The sequence below is a fragment of the Geotrypetes seraphini genome, chromosome 5 (genome assembly GCF_902459505.1).
Source record: "Geotrypetes seraphini chromosome 5, aGeoSer1.1, whole genome shotgun sequence".
NCBI lineage: Eukaryota > Metazoa > Chordata > Amphibia > Gymnophiona > Dermophiidae > Geotrypetes > Geotrypetes seraphini.
Window position 1 is genome coordinate 44,021,837 of NC_047088.1, and position 27,007 is coordinate 44,048,843.

The 27,007-nt window shown below is 43.1% G+C and overlaps 1 protein-coding gene and 1 long non-coding RNA gene across 3 annotated transcripts in view; one reads left to right on the forward strand and one right to left on the reverse strand.

The window, feature by feature from the left end:
• Positions 1–27,007, forward strand: part of GPC3 (glypican 3) — a 472,642-nt gene that overhangs the window by 351,803 nt on the left and 93,832 nt on the right. The window lies entirely within an intron of this gene.
• LOC117360854 overlaps positions 1–27,007 on the reverse strand; it is a 95,476-nt gene that overhangs the window by 32,729 nt on the left and 35,740 nt on the right. Inside the window, exon 4 of the long non-coding RNA XR_004539537.1 lies at positions 9,278–9,345. This is a non-coding gene — a long non-coding RNA (uncharacterized LOC117360854). The remainder of the gene's footprint in view (positions 1–9,277; positions 9,346–27,007) is intronic.

A 27,007-nucleotide genomic window follows, 5' to 3' on the forward strand; every position in this document is an offset into this window, starting at 1 on the left:
ATAAATTACAATATTATTATTAAGACTTAGCCAAAAGGAAAGATTTATAAACTATAAAGAGTTTTACCTCATGCAAAATTGTCATTTCTTTAATAAGACATTAACTATTTTTTTCTGAGGCCCTCCAAGTACCTACAAATCCAAAATGTGGCCCTGCAAAGGGGTTGAGTTTGAGACCACTGGAATAGCCATATGTTTTATTTGAGAGCAGGTGAAAAACCAGCTTATACTTCTCCCTCCGTATTCACGGTGGATGCGGGTGGACCATAGGCGCAAATATGGAAAAACTGCGAATAACTTTTTAAATGTTGTTCATGGTTTTTAGAAAAAGCCTTCCGTTTTTATTATTGAAACCGCAAATAACTTTTCTACAGTGATTTTGGGGCAGGCAGGCAAGCAGCAATTTCTGGGCATGCATGCTGGGAAGAAGCCTTTCTCTCTATGGATGCTGGGAAGCAGCGTTTTTCTCAGTGCACACTGGGAAGCATGGAAGCAGCAAATTTGTTGGGAGAAAGTTTATAAGCAGCAATTTTCAGAATTAATGGTAAGCAATAAACTTTTTTATCAGTTCAGTACGGTACAATAAAAGGAAAAAGTATTTTAATGTCTTTATTCAAGGACACATTGAGCGAAGCACAAAATCTATATATTCCCAGATTTAGAAAAGGATGCAAAAAGAACCGAACATAAGACCCAGCGTGGATAACCAAAGAGGTGAAGAAAGCGATAGGAGGCAAGAAACATTCATTTCAGAAATGGAAAAAGGACAAAACCAGGGAGAACTGGAAAGAGTACAGGAAGCATCAAAAGGAATGTCACCGCATGGTTAGAAGAGCAAAAAGAGAATATGAAGAGAGGCTAGCCAGGGAAGCACGAAATTTCAAACCGTTCTTCAGATATGTTAAAGGGAAGCAACCAGCAAGGGAGGAAGTGGGACTGTTGGATGAAGGAGATAGGAAAGGAGTGGTGAAGGTGGAAAAAGAAGTGGCGGATAGAATAAACATGTTCTTTTCATCAGTATTTACAAAAGAGGACACATCCAACATGCCGGAACCTGATAAAATCTTCAAAGGAGATCAAGCAGAAAAATTAACATCCATGGAGGTAAACCTTGAAGACGTACGCAAGCAGATGGATTAAAAACTGACAAATCTCCGGGCCCGGACGGAATCCACCCAAGGGTACTGAAAGAACTAAAGGAGGAAATGGCGGAACTACTACAGAAGGTTTGTAACCTATCCCTGAAAACAGACGTGATCCCGGAGGATTGGAAGATAGCTAATGTTACGTCCATCTTTAAAAAAGGATCGAGAGGTGACCCGGGGAACTACAGACTGGTAAGTCTGACTTCGGTTCCCGGAAAGATGGCGGAAGTACTGATAAAATACAGCATCGATGAGCATCTAGAAAGGAATAAACTGATGAAAACAAGCCAACATGGCTTCTGCAAGGGAAGATCGTGCCTAACAAACTTATTACACTTCTTCGAAGTAATTAACAAACAAATGGACAAAGGGGACTGGAAATAGGAAGTAACATCAGTGAGGGAAGGGTGTGGCAGAGTGAAGCCTGTGGGGCCAGCTTAGGCAGTATATGTGCTCCGCTCCTGTTTAGAGTTACCATATTTGTGAAAGTATAAACAAGGACACATGACCGTGCCCCACCACGCCCTCACCCCTACCACATTCTACCACTGCCCTCGCCTCCACACAAACTTCATCTCTTCTTCCCTGAGCTCGGGGACGCATCTAGAAGGCCTCCAAGCTTGTGTGGATGTGATGACATCACGCACATGTGCTCACGCGTGTGATGTCATTGCATTTCATCCATGCATGCTCATAGGCCCTCATGCTCTGGTAGAGATGGGGCCTTCCGAAACCTGGGCAAACTGCCGGGTTTTCCAAAATCCATCCAGACACCCGGACCATCCTCTAAAAAGAGGACATGTCTGTAGCTTCTCTCTCTTTTTTTCTTTCAATGCCTCCTTTAATCAGCACAGCAAGTTACAGTAGTATTCTGCATTAACTGTTTGGTCCCTTGAAAGATAGTCATTACAACACCATCCTGATCCCACAACACTGTGGCCATGACCTTTCCTTCTGCCATGTAAATTTCCTTGGCCTTGAAGAACCTGAGTGCTGCCATTGCATGGACTGTTGTTTTGTCTCAGGATCATAGTGGTGTAACCATGTTTCATCAACAGTAGCTATTCATTCCAAAAAGTTGGCACCAGCTCACTGAAAATGCTACAAAATCAACTTGGAAGTGTCAATTCAATGTCGTTCCTTGTCAACATTAAAACATTTGGGCACCCACTTGGCTGATAGCTTCTGCATACCCAGCTGTTCGTGGATTATACACCTAACTTGTTCCCTGGATATCTGTAGTGTCTCAGCAACTGTTTTAGCCGACATTTGTTGATCTGCCAAAATCAGGTCATGGATATGGTCAACAATTTCAGGAGTTGGCACCGATTGAAGCCTCCCAGAACTTGCTGCATCTTCAGTTGTTAAACATGCCCCGCCTATACTGTTCACAGATACCAGACAGTGGTTTAAATACAATACTATTTTTTGTTTCACTGATACTGTTGTTCAAAAATATGGAATTCAAAAAGGATTTAATCACAGGAAAAGGTGCCAATCTATCCTAGAATTTAGACCCCGGGGTTCTTCTGTACCAAGACGGAAGATCCATTCCTGCTTACGCTGTAACAGCTTCCTTGCTCTATCTCCTACAGTTTCAGGAATGCGATCTATAGCACTTCATTTCAAAATGGAGAAGCAACGATTTTCCTGTTTACAGGGCTGCACTAATGGATCTTTCAATCGCTCACAGTTAATACTACTCCTGTGCCCTCCAAATCGTGTTCGAACCGCTGAGTTGTTTGTCCTACATATAACTTTGGGCAAGGGCACCACATTATGTAAACAACAAATGCAGTGCTGCATGTTGTTTGATGTTCTAGAAAAATCTTTTCTTCAGCTTGAGGATGTTCAAAATGCTTTTCCCATTCCCTAGTGGAATTACAAGTCAGACAGGTGCCACATTTCCTGTACCCACCCACTTCTTTAGGCAAACTCCTTTGTTCTGTGTCCGCTGTACACAAGATTTCTTTAAAATTGCGATTTCTACTAAACGCAATTCATAGCTGTTTCCCTTGGAACCTCTGGTAGAGCTGCAGAATCTTCCAGTGTTCTTTGATCATGGAAAGTACTTGCCCTATTACACTTGTGTACCGTAACACACATGTTGGGACCCTCGAACTGCAAGGGATCGAGATAAGTGTTATAGCTTAAGGCTTCTGTGCATATTTTATGCTAGTACTCATCCAATCGCAGTTCTAACACACTAGCGGGAAGTGATTTTAGGGTCACTCCCGAGTACCTCTGTTAGGCCCCCCTCCAGCTTAAGAAAGTAAGCCTAGAATGTGGTGTTTAGCTTTGAGGAAGTTTTTTTTAAAATATAAAAACGTATTTAAGAATTATAAAATAATTTATTACTAAATTAAAAATTATAAAATTAATTATTTGATTATGAAATTATAAAATTGATAGGGAGTTATAAAATTAACAAAGAAACATAGGGAGGAGGAGGTTTTTGAGCCAATGAGGTAGCTCTTGAATACAGCCTGCTTGAAAGCTAATGAGCAGTGGCAGGCTGGGAGTCTGAGGCTCTTTCCTCCTTTCCTCGTGGTATCCTTTGAGCTGAATACATTATGATAGCATAACACTATATTGAAAGTTAATCCCTTTTAATTAGAGAACAAGTGAATATATCCCCTAGGTGTTTGGAGTATTGAATTGTTGGTTTCCTTGGGGTTGTGTGATTGTGGAGTGTTTCACTTGGTAATTAGAACTCCAGTATTTACCCTTCTCCATTGAGAATATTGACCATTTAACTGGAAGTTACAACGGAAGGAAGGACTCGGTGAAAAGAAGGTTCCAAAGCAGCCCTGTTTGCGATGTTGCCCCTTCGTCCAGGAAGCTTTGAAAAGGCTGGTAGGCCTGCCCCAGGAAGTGCAAAGGGGCCAACAAAGGAGAGTAACAGTTTTGCTTGGGTCTTTTTGGCCAGTAGCTGTGAATGGGAATGAGGGAGGGGGCTATTGGACCCGTGTTAGGAGGGAGGGAAGCTGCTGGACTCACAAAGGGGGGCTGCTGCTGCACCTGCAAAGGGGGGAGGGGGTTTCTTGGGCTGCTGGACTGGCTGGAGCTGAAGGGAAGAGAGACAGTTGCTGGATCTGGTCTGAGGATTGGGGAGAGAAGGGAAACAGATGATTGTGGGTGGGGTGGAGCTGGAGGGAAGGGAAGGGAGAGGTTCTAGACCCACACCTGGGTGCTCAAGGTAGGGGATAGAGGTGTTGGACCCATGGGAAGGGAGCTAGAGGGAAAGGAAAGAGGTGCAGGACCTGCGGGAAGGAAGAGAGAAAGGGAAAGAGGAAAGTTGAACCAAGGGGATGAAGGAAGAGTGAGTAAAATATTGAACATAGCGAAGGGAAGGAGGAATGAGAGACACATTGGTATATGGGGGTAAGAGAAGGGAGAATCTGGACACAGGGAGATATACAAAAAGAGGGGAGATGGTGAGCATTGATGGGAGCATAGGAACAGGATCAAAAAGGGGAATGCTGCATGGGGATGGTATATGGGCACAGAGATAGATGGCTAGACATGGTTGGAGAATATGAATGCAGAAGGAAGATGCTAGACAGGTGGGGCATAGAGATATAGAGGAGTGATACTATACATAGGGAGAGGGGATTATAGAATGGTGAAATGATGAAGGCAGGGAGATGGGCACAGGGGAAATACTAGAAAGGGACATATAGAAGACATAGAGAAAGGAGATGCTGAACATGGGGAACAATACATACACAGAGATAGAAGATGGATGGTGAGCATGGAGAAAGAAGAAATATCAAATGGTCAAGAGATCCTGGCAAGTGAGTTAAGAGAAGACAAAAGAAAACAGACCAACGCCATATACCAACATGATTTGAAGAATAAAATGGTGAGATGGCAAAAGGTAGAAAAAAATAATTTTATTTTCTATTTTGTGATTAGAATATATCAGATTTGAAATATATATTCTGTTAGAGCTGGTGTTAGACATAACTGAGGACCGCCAAGCCCAGGTGTGGCTTCTTTAACTTCCATCTAGCTTATGGCTATCTCTGACCAGGGGGCAGTTGCCCCAGTTGCACTCCCCTAACACTATTCCTGTGATGTGTGACTGCAGTATTCTGTTAGAATGATTTTTCTGTATAGCATTCTGTAATAATTTGGCTAATTCAGTTTTCTTGACAGTAGCGGGGATATTTGTGAATGGGAAGGGAGACAGGGGTTTTGTTGATCCTTGCTGTGTATTATTTGTGTTTATAAAATGACAATTGTACAGAATATTGTTTCTTTTTATACTTTAAAAAATAAGTTCAATATAAAACCATAACTATTCAAGGCTTGTGCAGATGGTTTGTGGAGACGGGGCAAAGATGGGGACCGAGCTCACAGGGATGGGGACAAATTTTCCCCCCATGTCATTCTCTACTGTACTGAAGACCATAGAATGCACCTAGCTTGTTATTCACAAATGTAAAGGAGGAGTTGATACAGGAAGGGCATGAGCATTTTGGAGCATAACAACTATTCTTGCTCACAATGCATAGAATAGTTGCATTTATGTTTCTAACTGCCACATTTAGGCACCATCATTTATTGAGCTTGAGGTACAAACAAGAGAAAACTACCAACCCCCCAAATACTCTTGAAGAAAAAATTCTGAATTTCTCTATTTTTCTAAAAGTTAAAAAATTCATAATTAACAATGCTTCTTTAACATAGAAACATGATGGCAGATAAAGGCCAAATGGCCCATTCAGTCTGTCCATCCACATTAACCATTATCTCTTCCTCTCTCTAAGACAGGGGTGTCTAACCTTTTGGCATCCCTGGGCTGCATTGGCCAAAAATCTTTTTCTGGGGGCCGCATAAACATGCAAACGCTGCAGCAAGACAGAGGAGGGAGCCGGCAAGACGGTAAACACCCAGAGGCAGCAGAGGAAAACACTGCATCGCCCTCGACTGGGGCCACACAAAATACTTCATAGGGCTGCATGCAGCCCTCAGGCCGCAGGTTGGACACCCCTGCTCTAAGAGATCCCATGTGCCTATCCCAGGCTTTCTTGAACTCAGACAAAGTCTCTGTCTCCACCACCTCTTTCGGAAGACTGTTCCTTGCATCTACCAACCTTTCTGTAAAAAAGTATTTTCTTAGATTACTCTGGAACCTATCACCTTTTAACTTCATCCTATGCCCTCTCATTCCAGAGCTTCCTTTCAAATGAAAGAGACTCGACTCATGCGCATTTACATTATGTAGATATTTAAACGTCTCTATCATATCTCCCCTCTCCGACCTTTGCTCCAAAGTATACAGATTGAGATCTTTAATATTGCTTTGATGCCATGCAGTTGATGAGAAAACCTTGGCCCATGCACCAGTGGCGTACCTAGGGTATGTGGCACCCGGGGCCCATCATTTTTTGACACCCCCCCCCCCCATGTAAAATTTTTTTTTTTTTTTTTTTTTTGCAATAACCATGAAATGGAATAAATGGTCAGAATAGAAACAGGCAGTGAAAATTTTCTTTTATTGAACCTCATATATGTAACCATTATTCCAAACATAACATAACATAAATTATGTCTGAATTGTCATGACATCAGAAGTACATATGGAGTAGTTGCAGGTGATGCTTGGGACAGTTCTGATTGTGTTAGTTCGGTTTTATGTGTTTTTTGAATAGAAGGGTTTTTATTTCTTTTTGAAGGTTTTGCAGTCTGTGGTCGATGTCAATTGGTAGTAGAGTTGGGGGTCGAGTGTTGCAGCTCGAATGGCTAGGAGGTTGTCGAACAGTTTTTTTCTTTTGACGTTTTTGGTTGGAGGGTGTGTGAATGGTGCGTGAGTTCTCCTATGTCTGTTTGAAGTGGATTGAATTATTTAGCTGAAGAAATTAGTTACCCCCCCATTCCACACACATTAATTCTCTTCCATTTTTGTTCCCATTATAAAAAAACACTGATAAGTTCCCAGGAAAAAAATACATTAAAATAAGAAGTGAAAACAAAGGCCCCTACAGATGAGAACATAACATAAGAATAGCCTAACTGGGTCAGACCAATGGTCCATCATGCCCAGAAGCCATCATTTACTATGTTATTATAGTACTAGTCTTTAAGCCCATTACATTAATGGGTGCTAGAATAGATGTGTCTGTCTGTCTCTCTCTCTCTCCTTGGCCGCTTTCTGTTTGTCTGTCTTTCTGTCTGTATCTGTCCCTGGCCCCCTGCCTATCTCTCTCTGGCCCCCTGAGCAAACCAAGATTGCTGCCTGCCCCCCAGTCCCCCTCTGAAGGCCTAAACCCCACCCATGAAGGCCTGCACCCTCCCCGAAGGATTGTACCCCCACCCGAAGGTCTGTCCCCCCCTGAAGGCCTGCACCCATCCCGAAGGCCTGCACCCACCCCGAAGGCCTGCACCCCTCTGAAGGCCTGCACCCCCCCTGAAGGTCTGTACCTCCTGACGGCCTGTACCCCCCTGAAGACCTGCACCCCCCCGAAGGTCTGTACCTCCTGAAGGCCAGCACCCCCCTGAAGGCCTGCACCCCCCCCGAAGGTCTGTACCTCCTGAAGGCCTACACCCCCCCGAAGGTCTTTACCTCCCACCCAAAGGTCTGTCCCCCCCTAAAGGCCTACACCCCCCCCAAAGGCCTGCCTCCCCGAAGGAGGCCTACACCCCACCCCTGAAGGCCTGCACCCACCCCGAATGCCTGCACCTCCCCCCGAAGGCCTGCACCCCCCTGGAGGCCTGCACCCCCCCCGAAGGTCTGTACCTCCTGAAGGCCTGCACCCTCCCCGAAGGATTGTACCCCCCACCCGAAGGTCTGTCCCCCCTGAAGGCCTGCACCCACCCCGAAGGCATGCACCCCCCCGAAGGCCTGCACCCCCCTGAAGGCCTGCACCCCCCCGAAGGTCTGTACCTCCTGAAGGCCTGCACCCCCCTGAAAGCCTACACCCCTCCGAAGGTCTTTACCTCCCACCCAAAGGTATGTCCCCCCCTAAAGGCCTACACCCCCCAAAGGCCTACACCCCCCCCTTAAGGCCTACACCTCCCTCTTAAGGCTTACACCCCACCCCTTAAGGCCTACAATACACCCCCCATCTAGTACTGTCTAATGCAATTAGGTACGGGTCAGGAGGCCAGAGGGGAAGCAGGACATTGCAGCAATTCCCAACTGACCCTCCCCCCTCTCCCTCTAAAGCAGGAGCCGGCTAGCAAGAGGAAATTGCCGATCCTGCTTTAGGGGGGGAGGGTCAGTTGATGATTCGGGAGGCCGATTTTGGGCTTTTTAAAAAATTGATTCGGGCAGAAATAAAATAACAATAAAACCACCGCCAAGTAGCCCAGCGATACTCATCCTCAGTTCCTGCCTTAATTGCAGTGTCCCACGCGGCTCGGGCTCCCTTTCTTGCTTCCACCCAGCCGGAAACCGTAAGTTGCTGACCAAGCTCCGACGGCGATGGGGGGTGTGGCCGTGGGTGAATGGAATTTGAGAGAGGGCTCAGGCAGGATCACTTCGGGGACTCACGGAAGCCTTGGAGTCGGGCCATAGCAGGGAAGTTCCCGGGCCATGACTCCAAGGCTCGAGCACCCCTAATGAGCTCACCCCCCCCCCCGCCCCCCCTAGGTACGCCACTGCCATGCACCAATGAGCTTGAACTCAGAGTGGGAATTACAAGATAGGCATTATTACCTGATCACAAACAGTGAGCAGAAACAAATGATATTAATCAGCTTCTAAGATAAGATAGACCATAGTCATCTAGAGCTTATTCCAGCAACTCACATTTAAACCAGAAGGAAAGCTACAGGATGCAGTGATAACCCAGAAGCTTCCACAGACATTTCTCAGAAAATCATTCAGATGAGATTTCATAAGAGATGAGTCATATACTTTGAGACTTGATAAAACATTTGCAAAAATATTTAAGCATAAATTACATTCTTAGAGTTATGGTCTCCTGCCATAACTGTCTCTCATGGGTGATCTTAATATCATTTGGGAAGATCCAAATCTTCAGTCCCATATAACTATCTTCTGTGTGAGAAATAAAGTTTTCAAAAGAAAGTCAGGATCCACTTACGTACAGTCTGAAACATGCTAAAAATGTGGCCAAAGAAGTATTTGTTTTGATGAAAATCTTCAGCAATTGGCTTACATTCAGACTGTTCTCAGAACTCTTTCCCAGTTGAGGCGTTCCTCCTCCCATCATCTTCTTAGACTTCCCTAGAAGTACATAATATATCTTAGATGTTGGTGGAAATGATTTTGTGGGCATTTTATTCAATACATCTGATAAATATTTCTTGAATAATCATTCCAGGAGATATTAGGGAGATCTGAGGAAGTTTTAGATATGTAAGTTGAGATGAATGCAAAAATTCTCTAAATTTTCAACCTTCATCTTTAAAGCCAAATTTTCTTTATTCACAGATGAATTCCCTGTTTGCAGACCAAGAATATGAAATTTTAGAGCAAAGATGGGCAGTTTCTAGACAGACAATGAATCCACCTGGAGCAGCAGTATTTGGGAGGTGGTGGCATGGCTCCAGCATGGGAGACAGTCTTACCCCAAACTTTCCTTCCTTATGTCACTGCTTCTACTACCTTATTTCCTTCTGAGCTGGGGCCAAAGCTATAAAATACTGAGTGCTGTGCACGCCCATGGTCAAATACTGCTTCTCTATGAAGAAGACTTCCTGTTGGAGGGGGCAACACATGGCAGCATTTGAGCACAGGTCTGCACTTGTAGCATGCAGTACTTTCATAGCTTTGGGCTCGACTTGGGAGGAGGTACCGACATTGATAGCAGGAGGCCTAGAAGGGGAAAGGGTAGAGGGAGGAAATGCTGGAGACAGGGTGGGGAATACATAAGAGGAGGTGAGATGCTGGCCTTTTGGTGAAATAGGGAGGAGGAAAGATGCAGAACTATGAGAAGGAGGAATGGATGCTGCAGGGTTCACCATCAGCCCCTGATTACATATACTGCTCCCACTAGATCCCTTAGGTCAGGGATGCCCACACTTTTTTGGCTTGCTAGCTACTTTTAAAATGACCAAGTCAAAATGATCTACCAACAATAAAATTTTAAAAAAACACAAAGCACGCTGTACGCAGAGAACATGTTAATTATCATTTATATTCGGGGGTTTTTTCTAAGAGGTCAAGGCAGATGACTTTAAAATATGCAATGTCACCTCAGTAACAACTACACAAAAATAGATAAATATACCAAGTTTCAAGTTTATTAGAAGTTTGTTGTACACACAATATCAAATATTTCTATGCGTATTACAATTTAAAATCGGGAGATAAAATAAAACAATTTGTACAATTAAACATACAATGTATGTACATAAGTAATTAGCGATATAAAAGGGAAGAGGGGTGAACTACAATCTTTAAGGAAAGTAAAAATACATTTAAGGGAAAAACAACATCAGGAGGGTAGTGAAGAATTTTTTTTTTTTTAAAGAAAATATGGCTAAGCCTAAAAAGAGGATAGGAGAGGTTGTGACCTATAAATAAGGTCTAGTTAAAATTAGGTATTTGAGCCTGGGATTAATATTAGATAAATTATCCTATCTATGACTCAAATGCGTCTTTGTACCCCCTCCCATTATTGAAATCCACTGTTTATTCCTAGGATAAGCAGCATAAAATTAATTTTGCTACTTGGGATCTATCTGGGTACTTGGGACCTGGGTTGGTCACTGTTGGATACTGGATACTGGGCTTGATAGACTTTCGGTCTGTCCCAGTATGGCAATTCTTATGTTCTTATGATCGCGGCATATTAAGTGCTTGTAATAAACATGTGGATGGGCATAATGAAAAAAAAAGGCCTAAATCTCCTTTTGGCCTAAGGGGGTGGGGGTGGGAAGATTGCAGGTGGGGTTCGGAAGTGTCAATCTCTCCTGCCGACAAAAATTGCAATGGGGGATTCGGGAGTGTCGGTAGGAGAGATTGGGCATCTTTCCTGCCAGCAAAGATTGCAAAGGGGGGGGGGGTTTGCGGCAGCTTTGGGCAGGAAGGACTGGGCATCCCAACTGCTGCGATCATTATGGGGGCGGGGGGACGGGTTGCCTGGACCACTGAGCTGATCGCGGCAGCTGCAATCAGCTCAGTGGCCAGATCCGGAACTTTTACCTGTTTTGAATTGATCCAAGTCCAAATGTATAAGTTACGTCCAGGCAACTTGTCAAACTTTGATTATGGCTGCCGGACGACTAAGTGTAGGTTGGCCCACATCCCACCTACCTCCCGCCCTACCCACTCCTCCAAAAATGCCCCTTTTCTCTCTGGGCTCACAGAGGCAGTGAAAAGACCTAAGCTGGTTTTAGATACGTCTAAAACCCTGTTCAGTCTGTTCTTGGACGACCTGTCTTTTTGATCGTCCGAGTGCCGATTTAGGCAGGTTTGTAGACCTTTTTTTTAATTATTTAATTTTCATTTAATTCTTATATACCGCTAATAACCTTGAGGTTTCTAAGCGGTTTACAAAAATGAATGCATTAAAAGATACAATAAATAAAAATAAATAAGATAGTGTACCTCATAATCTATTATTCAGTGTTATGTACCCCAGGTAAAACAAGAAGTTTCAAAAGGTTTGCCCTTGCATTGTCAGCTTGACCTTTAGGCAGATAAGGTAGTCACTTAGGTAGCAGTTTCTGGGGAACAGCAAAGAGAAACTGCAGACAAAGCAAAAAAAAAAAAAAAATCAATACATATTTGGACCATAGACAGGGCAATTAAGAACATAAGAATAGCCTTACTGGGTCCATCAAGCCCAGTAGCCCGTTCTCACGGTGGCCAATCAAGGTCACTAGTATCTGGCCAAAACCCAAGGAGTAGCAATATTCCATGCTACCGATACAGGGCAAACAGTGGCTTCCCCCATGTCTTTCTCAATAACAGACTATGGACTTTTCCTCCAGGAACTTGTCCAAACCTTTCTTAAAACCAGGTACGCTATCTGCTCTTACCACATCCTCTGGCAACGCGTTCCTCCTATTGGTTTTAAAAGTATTTCCCTGTAACTTCTTCGAGTATCCCCTAGTCTTTGTAAGTTTTGATAGAGTGAAAAATCAATCCACTTGTACCTGTTCTGCTCCACTCAGGATTTTGTAGACTTCAATCATATCTCCCCTCAGCCGTCTCTTTTCCAAGTTGAAGAGCCCTAACTGTTTTAGTCTTTCCTCAAATATATTTAGGAAACAAAGGTTAACACTTAAAAGTTTGGAGGTAAATTCTCAAAAGGTCAATGAAATTTAGGCACCAGGTTAGTGAATGCTGTAGTAAGAATTCTTTTTTTTTTTTAATATTCTTTATTCATTTTCAAAATTACATTAAGTGTAAAATATATTCATTCACAGTAACAATAAATATATCACTTATAAACAATCATTGGTACATTATATAAATTTTTATCTCTTCCCCTTTCCCATCCCTCCCATCCATATCTTCCATTATTATATAATATATGTAATAATAAAAATACCCCCCTCCCTATATCCTGAACTGATAATTAAAAGGGAAATAATTTTACTTAATCCTTACAATATTTTGTTAATGGTTTCCACACATCCTGAAACTTCTTAAAGTATCCCCTTTATAAAGCAATAAATCTTTCCATTTTATAGATATGGCATAAAGAATTCCACCAAAAGTTATAATTTAATCTCCTCCAATCCTAATCTATAATGGCGGTTATGTGTGTAAATGCTTTTATAGAATACTACATTTGCATGTCTAAGTTTAGGCACAAGTACTTCTGCCAGCCCCCCAATAACTGATGGAAATGTTTGCACAAATATGATAATATTCTATAACTGCCTAATATGTCTTTGCCCCTCCCTTGCCCCTCCCAGGTCCATGCCCTCCTTAAAGATGCACACTCTAGAATTTGAGCATGCAACTTGTTTATTTTTTTATTTGGATTTATATCCCGTTCTCCCAGAAGAGCTCGGAACGGGTTACATACATAATAAAGAGTGAAGGGCTAGCGAGGGCTTCGGCTGGGATGGTTTAGATGGGCTGGAGTGTGCTTTGACAGAGACTTCAATAGATGGAACCTAAGCACAGTACCGGCCAGAGCATTGGCCCAGAAATAGCTAAGAAAAAGTAAATTTTTAAATTTAATCAGTAATTTAAAGAGAGAGTAAGGTTGGGCAGACTGGATGCAGTGGTGTACCAAGGGGGAGGCAGGGGGGGGCAGTCCGCCCAGGGTGCAAGCCCTGAGGGGGTGCTCCCGGCCTTGAAGCCGTTGGCATCCGGTCGTCCCCCCCCCCGATGTCCGGATTCTCCCCCCGGTCCCCCGCACCGTTTGCAGTGGAGAAGCAGCCTGCAGCATGAACGTGATGCCAGTGATCCCTGCGCTGCTTCGGCGCTACTTCCTCCGCCGCGGTCACACCCCTCCTCTGATGTCAGAGGAGGGGCGGGACTGCGGCAGAGGAAGCAGCGCAGGGATCGCTGGCATCGCAATCCTGCTGCAGGCTGCTTCTCCACTTCAAATGGTGCGGGGTGGGATGAGCGGTCCTTCAAGGTTGGGGGGCGAATGGTCCTTCGGGGTGGGGCGGGCAGGCAGGCCTTCAGTGGGGGGGACAGGCAGGCCTTCAAGGGGGGGACAGGCCTTCAAGGGGGGGATGCTGACCTTTAAGGGGGGGACAGACCTTCAGGGGAGGGGGGGCTCTGGTGTAGAAGTACACGGAGGGAAGGGGGGATTCAAAGAGACGCGCATATGCAGGACTTTGGATGGGAAGAAATAATGGGTCTGAAAATAGAGGGGAGGAAGAGAGATGATGACCATGGTTTTTAGGGAGGGAAAGAACAGAAAGGGAGAGAAGTTGGACACAAGGGATGGTGTGTAGGGGGGATAGAGATACTGGATAGGAGGGTAGTTGGGAAAAGAAAGGGAGAGATGGTGGACCCTGGGGTGGTGGGTAAGGAGTGAGAGATGCTGGATGAAAGGGTAGTTAAGAAAAGATGGATCTGTGGAGAGAGACGAAAAAAGGAAAGATGCCAGATCTCCTGGAGAGGGAAGGGAAACGGGGAGGACAGAGATGGATGATGGATGGTTAGTATGCAGAAAGAAGGAAGAAGGAGACCCTGGCAAGCAAGTTATCAGAAGACAACCAGAGCCTTGGACCAACAAGATTTGAAAAATAACCAGAAAACAAAAGGTAGAAAAACTAATTTTATTTTCTGATTTGTGATTACAATATGTCAGATTTGAAATGTGTATCCTGCCAGAGCTGGTGTTAGACTGCAAACGTGAGCTAGGATTTAACAGAGAGGATTTTGTTTCTTTATTTTATTTACACCACAGCGCCAGTGTGGTTAGGAGAAGCCAAAGGGGGGTGAAAAAGCTATAAAATAAACCCACTAGGATGTTTGAAAAGAAACACCCAATTGGGCAGGAAAATCGAATCGAAAAACCAATTCAATAGGCTGAATCGAATCGAATTTTTTTTCCTCAATTGGGCAGCACTAGTTTGCGCTACTGTCTTAGACTTAAGGACCTGGGATTGGGGAAAGATGGCATCCTCAGTACTTTATAATGCAAGTGAAATGAGGACTTGGTCAGACTTTTGAGTGTCTGCAGAAGAAAAATATTGTATAGGCCGGGGACATGAGACAGCAGGAAACGGGAACTTTTCTACCTTCTATTTTTGTGAATGGCAAGGCTGAGGATGTCAGAGAGTTCAGTTAAAATATGTGCTTTTTAAGAAAATATAATAATGTGTTTTATAAAGTTTATAAGCATTGCTGGCCTACCCAGTGAGGTGTTCCTAATGGTGGTGGTGGTGGCAGCGTGTCAATGTGTTGAGAGGAAGAGATGGTCTGGTAAATTCTGCTGAGCAAACTCCGGGCCCATTTTCACCCCCCCCAGTTGGTCCACTCCACTCAACTGGTTCACACACTGAGTGGGTCTTTGGGTGTTGTGCCTGGGTAGTTGTTTTGGGATCTCTTCCAGTGGTTTGTCAGTATCTCCTTGTCCAAGGAAGGAAACTTTGTTTGTAACAGCGCTGCTTATGTGGCATTAGGCTATGTAGTGATCGAAAGAAAAAACCAGACCTTTGCACATTTTTACACTATATGGTGGGTGTATGAGGAGATTCACATTTCCTGCATAGCTAAGTCCTTGTAAAGTTACCTTGTTCTTTCTGTATTTGACATCTAGCAAGGTCTCTGTTTGGAAGGAAAGATCTAAGCTTAAAAATGAAGTGGCCAGAAGTTATGGTAAAAGCAGATAGCGTTGCTGATTTTAAGAAAGGTTTGGACAAATTCCTGGAGGAAAAGTCCATAGTCTGTTATTAAGTGTCTGCTTGCCCTGGATCGGTAGCATGGAATGTTGCTACTCTTTGGGTTTTAACCAGGTACTAGTGACCTGGATTGGTTACCATGAGAATGGGCTACTGGGCATGATGGACCATTGGACCCAGTTAGGCTATTCTTATGTTATGTTCTCATCTGTAGGGGCCTTTGTTTTCACTTCTTATTTTGATGTATTTTTTTTTCTGGGAACTTATCAGTGTTTTTTTATAATGGGAACAAAAATGGAAGAGAATTAATGTGTGTGGAATGGGGGGGGGGTGTTTACTAATTTCTTCAGCTAAATAATTAAATCCACTTCAACCAGACATAGGAGAACTCACGCACCATTCACACACCCTCCAACCAAAATCGTCAAAAGAAAAAAAACTGTTCGACAACCTCCTAACACTCGACCCCCAACTCTACAACCTATTGACCTCGACCACAGACTACAAAACATTCAAAAAAGAAATAAAAACCCTTCTATTTAAAACACACATAAAACCGAACTAACACAATCAGAACTGTTCCAAGCATCACCTGCAACTACTCCATATGTACTTCTGATGTCATGACAATTCAGACATAATTTATGTTATGCTTGGAATAATGGTTACATATATGAGGTTCAATAAAAGAAAATTTTCACTGCCTGTTTCTATTCTGACCATTTATTCCGTTCCATGGTTATTACAAAAAATATTTTTTTACATGGGGGGGGGTGTCAAAAAATGATGGGCCCTGGGTGCCACATACTCTAGGTACGCCACTGACTGGATGAACTGTTCGGGTCTTTACTATGATACTATGGATTGCAAGCTTACATACATAATAAAGAGCAGCAATATATAGTTATGCAGAGCATGACTGTATATCATTATACGATGGGACATTGTGGAGCGAGATCATAGTTAATTGAGCATGGCAATACATAATAAGATTTGGCAGATAAGCATATCAATATATAGTAAGTTATGGCAGACTGTGACTATATATCGTGATATGATGAGACAAAGCGAAGCATGATCGTGGTTAATTGAGCATAGCAATATATAATAATATATGGTGGTACGTATGATAGTTTATATCACAAATCACCAAATCAAAAAGTAGAGGAACTGGAGTAAAAATTAAATTGACAAATCTCAAAGAACTCCAGTTACACATATGCCGGGTACCACCCCAAATATTTACCTCACCTTAATGCCAGTGAAACAACTATAGCCATCCAAATGATCACTCGAAATTGGAAGAACAGTGATCGTTTAAATTTTTCGTTCTGGTGGGCAAGTCTTTGCTCTAGTTATAGATTTGAAAGAATAAATGCTGAAAATTTAGGGCATGGTAATATATTTAAATTAATATGGGGCCCATTGACATCGTATATTACCTCACTGTAATTGTTTGTTGACTGTGAGTCGGTTTGTTCTTTACTGTGGTACATATCCAGGACAGGGTGGGAGGGAATTCTTTATGTCATAAATTGATTTTTGAATGTTCATTCTTGGAATGGATGAGACGTTATCATTATTTAGAATAAGGTGGGACATTTATGATAATATATGTTTGTGCTATATTGAATGATTATTGATTGGGTGGGTGGGTGGGTGAAAATCGATGATTAGGAACATGAGAAAGATGAATGTGCTTTTATTGTATTATTATGCATTGCATTAGTTGTATTGCATTGTTGTAGTTTTGAAAATTAATAAAGAATTATTTAAAAAAACAACTGTTTTAAGAACTTTTTTAAGAAGGGAAAAAAATGCCTCGGAAGCCATGGGCACACCTATGCACTGGAACTACGAGAGCGAGCTAGGCGTGTGGATACAGAGAGCAGCACTCAGCAGAACATCAAACGCTCAAAGATAAGCTACATTTGGTTTTCATTTCTCTATAGATATATTATTCGCTGAGATATTTTTGTAACATTTTGTCAGTATACTTGAACTCTGAGATGTTTGCTATCTAATAGGGTTTTTGGCCGATGATAGAAGCATGGGGGAGAGCTGATGAGAATGCCTAGCTCTCTCTCATAGCTCCGGTGCATAGGTGTACCCCGTGGCTTCTGAGGCCTTTATCCCTTCTTTAAAAAGTTCTTAAAAACAGTTCTTTAAGTTGTTTCACTGGCATTAAGGTGAGGGAAATATTTGGCGTATTATCCAACATACGCTTAACTGGAGTTCTTTGAGATTAGTAAGTATGATAGTAAATAATAGGATATGACAGAAAGTGTAGTTACTTACCTGTAACGTAGGTTCTCTGTGGATAGCTTATACAGTATGAGGTACCGGGTGGGATAGAGTATCGCATAATATTGTAGGACATAGCATAGGGTTATTGAATAGCAACTTAGGGCTAGATTCACAAAGCGAACCGATCGTGTACCGATCGGTTTGCGACCCCCCCCCCTTAGCGACCCCGGCCCGATTCACTTACCTGTCTTCCGACCATCCTCCAATCCGCGCATGCAAATGAGGGCAACAAATGAGGGCATGCAAATGAGGGCATGAAAAGTTGGCAGGGACGCAATTTACTAAACAGAACCCTGCAACACCGACTGGGCTGGCCGATCAAAATAAAGCAACTTCTGAGGACCAGTCGCTGAAGCCCTTTGCGACTGCCCTGCCTTCTGTAGCCCTGTTCTCTGCCCTGTAAGCCCCGATCTCCTGCTGCCCCGAATGCCTCCTGCAGCCCCAAATGTGCCTGCCTGCCTGCCCCCGAATGTGCCTGCCTGCCTGCCCCGAACACACCTGCCTTCCAGCCCCGAACCCGAACACCCTGCCTGCCTGCTCCAACTCTCCCACCCTTCCCCGCACTGCAAGCCCATAGTTTTAACCCGCGGGCTTAAGCGGGTTAAAACCACGGGCTCCCAAAAGTTCCTCGATCGCCTATTTTTAAAAAATCTAATTCCGGCCCTGAGGTCCAGCACTTTTTAGGTTCTGCGCTCAGTATAAAAAAATAGAAGAAGAAGAAAAAAAAATAAACCTCAACTCCGAAGGCCCGGAGGTCCCGCGCATGCCCAGACCATCTACAGATGGTCTGCGCATGCACGGGGATCGCTATAGCGCAATCCGTGCCTGCAGATGGGGCGTTCCTCCGATCGCCGTCATTTGCATGTTGGAGTTTGATGAATTCGTCGGACCTGCCTGGATCAGGCCCGATCGGGCAGGTTAGTGAATCCTGGCCTAAGGGCTGTTATGCACATAAATGCTAATTGGTGCCATTTAATTTAGGTCCATTATAACCTACTATTGCTCATTAACATCAATTATCAGCTAACAATTAAATTAGGTTATGTATACAATAGGCCTTCTTCTTTAATTTATGTTGTAATTTTGTGCACTAGTCGCAAATTTGGATTCCCCAACGTTCTAGAATTAGGGAGAATGGGATTGATGTCCAAATAAACGTTTTCACAGGGTAAGGAAGGATAGTGTTGGGCCAATCCTGATTTATTGAGTTTAATTAGCAGAATCTTAGAGGGGGGCTTCAGGATCTGAATGTTAATTGAGGAGGGGTGCAAGGCTTAAGAATTACCTAGTGCACCTAATACCTTTACACTGGCCTTGTGGCCTCATTATCATGAATAAGTAACACTTAGGGATTTTTGAGTGACAAAGGGGGTTTTCACTACTCCTTTAACTGTAAAACAGTAGGAGGGTATTAAACCAGGAGGCCTTCGCTGAGTAATGCCGCAAGGCAATTCTCTTCCTAACTGGTGAATAATTCAAGTCAGGGACTACTTTTCTAAATTAGGTAGATCAGCAGAGAAATCCACCCTTGCAATATAAGAAATGAAGGGTAAAGGAAAGCAGAGAGCAAATAAAGACAAAACCCATTCTCTGTGCAGAATTGTTTTAAGTAAAAGCTGCTCATGTCAGAGCTCTTCTGAGTCCAGAAATGCTCCACAGTGGGGTGCATCTACAGCTGAACAGCTTCCTGTCTGTATCCAGCCCCTTACCCTCTCATCCTCAAAACTAAGAAACCTTGGCCTAGATGAACAAAAGTCACCGATCATCTAACGATTGTCACTAAACCAGTTTGACTGATTCAGTGACCGATCTTATTTGCCGACCCGAACCCGTGTGATCACTCATTCTCCAATCTGGGCATACAAATGGGTCATTAATATTAAAACTACATGCAAACTAGCCCACTGATCGATGCTCTAACATCCCACAAAAAATAGCAATTGTTCCTACTGACCTGAAAAAAAGAACAGGTCTGCCTGTTTGGTTTTTTTTTTTTTTGGGGGGGGGGGGGTTGGGAGGGAGTGACCTGCCGCAGGGGTGTCTCCCAGTGCTGGTTCATGGGGGAGGGGAGGTCTTTAGGGAGGGCCGTCATCAGGGGGGCAACACAGTATTTTTTTTTTAATGGGGCAGATATTGTACATGTGTAACACACGTACATTACAAAAAATAAAATAAATAAATAAATAAAAGCCCCAACAGCTGAGGGGCTTCCCCTGCCACTCAACTGTTAGGGCTTCCCCAAGCCGGCTCTGTGGATGTGTCAGTCGCTCTTAGAGCGACTGATTGAATGGGGCCAAAAAATAGCCAACAGTAATTCACATGTTCTTCACAACCGTTCTTTGTGCATCTAGCCCCTTCTCTACCTTCTCTGGAACATGTTTCTCATTTGCACATTTTAATGGCTAACTATTAGTGTACTTTGGTGTATCTGCCTTTTAGATGCTTAGTAAACCTCTAACATTTACAATAATGAGTGGTTTGGGCATTTTGTTCTTTAAAGAGCAGTGAAGGCCTTTCTCTTCAACTAAAGGTCCAACCGCCAAAAGTTCCCTCTGATCTCTCTTCGCCAACAACCACCAGCAGGCGACCCCCTGGTTCAATCTTCTGTAATGCCCCTTCAGAAATTCTCTATGAATATCCTCGTTACTGTACTGCCTGGCCTTGCCCTTTATGACTGTATTGTATAATTTTGTATTGTATTTTATCACCAAATTTACTGTCCAATGTAATTTTTGTGAATGTTGGCTTGTAACGCCTGAGACCAATGTGATTTGAAGAATAAAATTACCAGACAACAAAAGGTAGAAAAATATGAATTAATTTTATGATTAGAATATTTCAGATTTGAAATATGTATCCTGCTAGAGCTGGTATTAGCTATAACTGGGGACCGCAAAGCCCAGGCTGTGCTTCTTTAGCTTCAAGCTGGCTTAGGGCTCTCTCTGACCAGGGGGCAGTCGCCCTAGTTGCTCTCCCCTAACACTATTCCTGCCATGTGTGACTGAAGTATTCTGTTAGCTTGAATTTTTTATGTAGCATTCTGTAGTAATTTGGTTTGTTCAGTTTTCACAATAGTGGAGGGGATATTTGTGAAAGGGAGGGGAGATAGGGGTTTTGTTGATCCTTCCTCTGCATTATTTGTGTTTATAAAATGACAATTGTACAGAATATTGTCTGTTTTTAAACTTCAATAAAATATGTTCAGTATAAAATCATAACTATTCGAGGCTTGTGAGGATGGAATCTGGTAGTTTGCGGGGTGGGGACTGAGCTCGCAGGGCACGGATGGGGACGAGCTCATGGGGACAGGACGGGAATGGTGATAATTTTTTTCCCTGTGTCATTCTCTAATTCAGATGAACTGATAAATGAATTGGCTAAAATGCAGTTATTCTTATGTTTTAACCCACAAATACACATGAATAGAAAAAGCCCACATTACTGTTCACACAAATGCTTTAATGCCACTTCAATATGCGCTCAGCACTAATATAGGATTATAAGTATTATCATAGTTTAGTAGATGGACCCCTTAGAACAGTGATCTCAAACTCAAACCCTTTGCAGGGCCACATTTTGGATTTGTAGGTACTTGGAGGGCCACAGAAAAAATAGTTAATGTCTTATTAAAGAAATGACAATTTTGCATAAGGTAAAACTCTTTATAGTTTATAAATCTTTCTTTTAACTGTTAAAGGAAAAATTTATAAAATATAAAGAATTTTACCTCATGCAAAAGTGTAATTTCTTTAATAAGACATTAACTATTTTTTCTGCGACCCTCCAAATACCCTATTTTTTCTGCGGCCCTCACAGTTAAAGGTTAACATCTTTCCTTTCTCGAACTGACACATTTCAATCACTTTATTGAAAATAAAATCATTTTCCCTACCTTTGTTGTCTGGTGACTTCATTTTTCTGTGCTTTTAAATAACGGCCTCTTTTACAAAGTCGCACTAGCAGCTGCGCTAACGGCCCCAAAGCCCATAGAGATTTAAAGGGCTTCGGGGCTGTTGCTGCGCGGCAGCCACTTGCGTGGCTTTGTAAAAGAGGCCGTATGTTTCCAGGGCCTTCTTGTCCTTTGACTGTTTTTTCTCCGTCTTCATGTTCTGCCTTGCATCCATCTTTGGCATTAACTTAACATTCAAATTTTCCATTTTTCTGCTTTTTTCTCAAAATCTACTTTTCTATGTCTTCCCTTCCTATCTCTCTCAACTTCTCTTCCTATTTTCACGGTCTGACATTTCTCTCCTTCCTTTCTCACCCTCCCTCCTTACTTCCTTTCCCCTGGTCTGGTATCTGTCTCCTTCCCTTCCTCCCCCCATGCCCTGGCATCTCCCGCCCCCATGCCCTGGCACTTCTCCCTCCCCCTCTATGGTCTGGTATCTTCTTTCCTTTCCTTCCTTCGGACTTGGCATCTCTCATTCCTCTCCTCTCCCTTGTCTTTCTTCTCCCTTCTTCCCTATTCCCAATTGGGTGCAGCAGCAGCATTTCCCTTCCCTTCCCCGTGCAGCAGCAACAGCATTTCTCTTTCGCTTCCCCCTCCCCTGTGCAGCAGTAGCAGCATTTCTTTTTCTCTCCCCCTCTCCCCCTGTGCAGTAACAGCATTTCTCTTTCTCTTCCCCCCTCCCCCTGTGCAGCAGCAGCATTTCTCTTCCGCCTCCCTCCCTCCCTGGACACGATGATCGAGTTGTGACATCAGAGAGTCTTCTGACGCAGGCGCGGATCACGTGAGGAGCTGCCACCCATAGCTTTGAATGGAAAAAAGACCACAGCAAGGGAGCCGACTCTCGATCATTGCATCCAGAATGTGGGCCGCAGAATAGTACTTGGGGGCCGCGTGTGGCCCATGGGCCATGAGTTTGAGACCACTGCCTTAGAAAGTTGCTGGCCATTCTGAGGGTACTTTTCAAACCATTTTATACCAGTGGGCAGCATAAAAATGTTGGCTGAAATTCCCAACAGACAATGCCCGTGGTCTCATGTTAAATGAAATTCCAGGGAAAAGAGTATATATTCTCAAATCCATCACATTTAGAGAGATTGATTCAGATCCAGGAAGATAAATCAACTGTAACATCTGAGTGACGTGTGGAGATATAATCCTTATTTTGTTAGATGGTTATTAGGTAAATAATTGAATAGTAGGGTTGGGATGGGGATAGAAGAGGCATTATTTTGATCTCTTTTTCCTAATCTTCTTTTGTTGCTTCTTTTAAATTTAGATTTCTGTGGTGAATAGAGACTTCTCCTCCCATTTTTTCAATGACAAAAGGAAGTGTTTGAAATTGACGTGCTATTATATCTACTTTTGTTTTCTTTTTTGATTATTCTTTGTCAGTATGTTTTCGTTGTCTTAATTAATTTGAATTGTATTTCAAAATTTTCAATAAAAAAAAAAAAAAGAAATACTTTCCCTCACTCAAGGGATAAAATGAAACACAGCTGCTTTTACCAGGAGCAAGAAAAATGAAGAGTTAGAAGGGAGAGAAGAAGTATGAGTAAGTCTCTTCTAAATTTTAATTTAATTTATTGGCACACATAAAAAGCCCACCCAAAGGCTTTCCATGACACTGATAGGGAGAGGGTGATGCCGGTTCTCAGTCTGAGGGGGGTAAATTAAGGTGGGAATCGGCCTGTCCGGGGAAGGAACAGGTTGAGAGGAAAGATGATTTCATTTTCAGATCCCTGCAGGCACTTTCTACATGTTCATGTGCCCCTGCTTCAAAGCAAGCAGAATTTATATGCCAGGAAAAGAGCACCATTCTGCAACGGCCCACATTTTCACACTGGAACTCTGCAAGGACTTTCCCTTTCAAAATGTGCTTGCCATTCTACAGATTCAAAATACTCAGGAGACTGCAAAGCCTGCAACAAGTTTCAATGTCAACCTCTTTATGTAATATGTGGAATGGCCATGCATGTGAAACTTTTGTCTAAGTATATTTGTTAAAGAGGCTGATGCCCTGTGCTTTCATTTGTTTAGAAATAACACAGCATTGGAAGGGACCCAGAAGAGAGGAAAAAAATGGCAGCTTTGGCTATGTAGCAGAAATGTGACTCCTAACAAAAGAAATACTGTATATAGGGAGGGAAAGATATGATCGTGAGAGAGTCAGCTTTGCTGGATTTCTATTATTTTCATTGCCTTCTGACTATTTGCTGTGAGTTAGATTTGCAAATTCTGTCTTTATAAATTTGTCCTTCATAACATTTATGATTTTACCTGTAATCATGATGTTGCTTATCTGCATGTATTTGTGTTCTACCGTATTTTCTGTATGTGCCGGTCTAATATGTTTATGTTACTTTGTAAGACTCATTTGCACTAATGTAATATATACAGTAGGTGGCACTATTGAGCAAATATGAGATCTCTGATCTCAAGCATTAGCCAACACTGAAATCAGACCATGAAATATGAAATAATTTATATCTCAAGTTCTGATGTCAATAATCAGATATGTCCAGATATGTATTTTTACCTCCTGTAGGCTTTCAGTTATAAATTACAATCCAAGGGTAATATTTAAGGATGGGCAAGACAGGAGTGATTTAATTACTTTACAATTGTATTACTAGGACCTGCACTGGGTGGCTCTGTTTATCTGATTCACAGCCACTTTCCTCATGATAAGATTTGCATTACATATAAAAGGAGGTTAAAATCTAAATTATGTCTGAGTAGGCTTCATTGTGTTAATACTAATCCACAAGTGTGACATCTACCTATTCTGCATTGTCGTGGAAAATCTTTTTGATCATTCCCTCAAGGGGAAAAAAAGTTCAATTCTGAGCTTTGCCTAAACCAAATTTACTTATTCCATACCTAGAACAGAGCTAAATCATCCACAGAGGGTCAATTTAGAAGCTTTGTATGGCATCTACTAATGTAAATAATGGCATTTACATGTATAGATTGCATAATATATAGATTGCAAATGACAATCTCAGAATGCCTGGGATGCCCAGACTAGAGAATGACATGGGAACAAAGACTGGCTCCATCCATACAAGCTCTGTCCCAGTCCCTATCCCATCCCTGCGGGCACTGTCCCCATCCTCAAGAACTCTTGTCCTCATTTGCACAAGCCTTTAGCATTTACAATTTTATATTTAAATCCTTTTATTAATGTATAAAAAGGAACAATATTCTGTACAACTGGGGAAGAGTCAGCATTTGGCTAGTTAAGTCTGTCCTATCCTTATGTGGTGATCCATGCCCAGCTAAGTGCTGAATATTGATTTAACTAGCTATGCATTAACCGGCTATGCGAAAACCAGCTATTCAGTGCTGAAGCTCAGACTTGGCCCAGCATTGAATATCCCGGAATAGCACCACCAGCAGTCAGCAAAAAGCTCACTGCTGCTGGCTGAATATTGATGCCATAGATTTTAAGCTCCTAATTTACTTCCCGATATTCAGCCCTGGTGATCAGTGATTGTAAAACTGCTGTTCATGGTGGGCTAAATCTAACCTCCATATTCAATGCTGGGCAACATCAGAGCACTGGCAGTGAATACCCAGAACTTGTGCTGACACCGACATAGCTAACTGTGCAAAGTTTAGACTTTTGTGTGGTCCAACTTGCCTGATTAGCTCTGTGAGCACTGGCACTGAATAGCGCTGTTGCCTACATAACTGCCTGCTCCTTATTGGCTCTGCCCATAATTAGCATCCTCCTCTCTGTCCCGTTCTTCTTCTCCTCCCATTCTTTTTCCCCCCTTATTCAGCAATTCCTCGCTTTTTCTCACTTCAAGTGTAAAATCCTTCTGTCTCCTCCCTCCCCTTGTCTCTCACCCCTGCAATGGTCCAGTATTTCTCCTTTCTTCCCTCTTCCTTACTAGTTCAGCATTTCTCTTCCCCTCTCTCTCTCCCACTGGTCCTGTATGTCTTCTTCTCTCCCATCAATGGTGCAGCATTTCTCCTTCCCTTTCCCTCCCCCAATGGTCCAACTTTTTTCCTTCTCCCCTCCCCCGTATGGTCCAGCATTTCTCCTTCTCCCCCTTCATGAACCTGCATTTTTCCTTCTCCTCCCTTCCATAGGCCAATGTTTCTCCTACCCCTTCCTCAGCTGCTGACCCCCCACTCCACTGTCCACCTTCTGTTTTTCCTATATCCTTCCCAGCCAGTACACTTCTTTTGCCTTTCAGGTCTCCCTCCCTCCACCCCCCCCCCCACTCATGTATCTTTTAAAAGTAGGTTTCATTGCTGGAGTCCGCCAGCAGCAAGCAGTGCTACAGATGAGCTGCTTGTGCTCACCACAGAGCCTTCTTTCTGATGCTTTCTACCTCTGTCCCTTTAAGTGGGCAGAGGATGGATCCAAGCTTGTAAAGGTTGTAAACATGGCTGTAGTCATGTAGCCATGTTTCAAGCAATGAAATCCCATTGCTTGAAATAGGACCTGTGTACACAGGGGTGGCAAGTCAAATGCGCGCAAGACATATGTGCGCGGACAAATGCGCGAAGACAAGTGAGCGGAAGACATGTAAGCGCAAGACAAGTGAGCACAAGATAACTGCGCCAAGACATAAGCGCGCAGACAAATGGGAGCAGACAAGTTAGCAGTTATCTTATGCTCACTTGTCTTTGTGCTCATTTGTCTTGCGCTCACTTGTCTTCCGCTCACTTGTCTTTGCGCTCACTTCACTTGGCGCTCACTTGTCTTCCGCTCAATTGTCTGCGCCCGTTTGTCTGCGCGCATTTGACTATGAACTGTACAAAGGTGATTGCATACATTAGTAACTCTAGTCCTTTATGCAATGAGACATATTTACTAACAAGATGCGTTAATGGCATTAGTGTGCAGTACAGTAATGTGGTGGCACATATTAGAAAGCCTAGCTTCTTATAATAAATGGAGGTCTTGGCCCTAATTTGGCTACTTGAAACTGCAGAATCCCCTTCCTTGCAAATTTGATAGGAGACTGAAACAATCATTTATTCTCTTGCATGTCCCCATTGCCTTCTCCCACTTGTCTCCATTTCATAAACATAATGAAACATACAGACTTGCCTTGTGTTGTCAAGGAGAGTTCATAACCTTGGACAGAGAACAGTAGGTCTCTACACTACTCCCCTGTTATCATTTGCCATTGCTTGCTTTGTTCTTTTCTTTATTCTGATGTTTTTTAATTATAGCTGTTCGTATCCTTCCCAGGGCGGCACCATGCTGCCCCTCTAACATGCTTTGAACGCAATATGCTTTCCAACACATTTGCCCTTAGAGCACCCAGAATGCTGCAAGATTGAGCATGGCACATAGGTGTCATCCGGAGCATGTCACTGTTAGATTGGCCGTGTCCCTAAGAAG